At 59.0% G+C, this 1,005-nt stretch overlaps 1 pseudogene; it reads right to left on the bottom strand.

Moving 5' to 3' along the window:
• Nucleotides 1-51: 51 nt before the first annotated feature.
• Nucleotides 52-721, bottom strand: LOC116548633 (annotated as a pseudogene).
• Nucleotides 722-1,005: the final 284 nt, after the last annotated feature.

The raw sequence follows: 1,005 nt of genomic DNA, 5'->3' as shown, positions 1-1,005 counted from the left end.
CAAGCAGGCCCTGGAGCCTTCTCTGTGAACCAATATTACTGTCTTCTGAGGCTATGGGAGAGGTCCAGTAACTGGGCCAGGAACTGAAAGGAAACCAAGATCTGAACAGGCTGCATGTGAGTCAAGGAAGTACTGTTTGTGGCCACCAGCAGTGCAGCTTGCCCAGGCAGCCCTGCAGCGCCGCCTCCGGGTGCTCTCCCAGGCGCACGCCCGCGGACGCGGGACCCGCAACATGCGATCCGCCAGCGCCAGGCAGCAGATCGCCAGCAGGGAGGGGGAGTAGCTGGTGAAGGCATCCTCGGCCAGACTCAGCTCGGCCACCCCGTGCGCCAGGGCTTGCGCTTCGGAGGCCTCAGCCTGCCCCGCCTCCACACGAGCATGTGTGAAATGCTGCAGGAAGAAGCTAATGGTGGGCGCACCCAGGCTGAAGTGCAGCTTGTGCAGCACGATGCACTCGAGGTTGCAGAGCTGCTGCCGGGAGAAGGCGCCGCAGCACAGGGCCAGGAGCTGCTTCACAGGCGCAGGTGCACCTCCACCTGTTTGCAAGCGATGAGCAAGGAGGTGACCCCGAGCAGCTGGAAACAGTCTGCAGCCACCGGCGTGGTGGTGAGGAAGCGGTCCAGAGTGTTCACCGTCAGGCACAGCGACTCGAAGGAGAGGCCTAGGGCTGGATTTTTTTTGTTTTGTTGAAGGCAGAAAAGTGATTTATTTGTAAGGGAGACTACTGGAGCAGGGAGAAGAGGGCTGAGGAGCCTTGCATAGATGGGTATTGGGCCAGGGTCTGATGAAAGTACGTGCTTAAAACCTTGGGTGAAATCAGTTGTAGTGTTAGGCTGGGGTGCTGAGTGGGTTTCTGTACATGGCTTGCCATGGGTCCAGCCTCTACCTCCTCCAAGGCATTTGCCAGCCCTTCTGACAGTGGGGAGCCCAGAAGAGGAGGTCTGGGAGTAGGGAGGTTCTAAGATGCCAGCATCCGTGCTCTCGCTTCATCCTTAAACTCACCAC

The sequence above is a fragment of the Sapajus apella genome, unplaced genomic scaffold (assembly GCF_009761245.1).
Source record: "Sapajus apella isolate SASKATOON/1434 unplaced genomic scaffold, GSC_monkey_1.0 scaffold17707, whole genome shotgun sequence".
Lineage (NCBI taxonomy): Eukaryota > Metazoa > Chordata > Mammalia > Primates > Cebidae > Sapajus > Sapajus apella.
The sequence above is the reverse complement of the archived record's forward strand: the minus strand, read 5'-3'. Positions and strand labels throughout refer to the sequence as shown.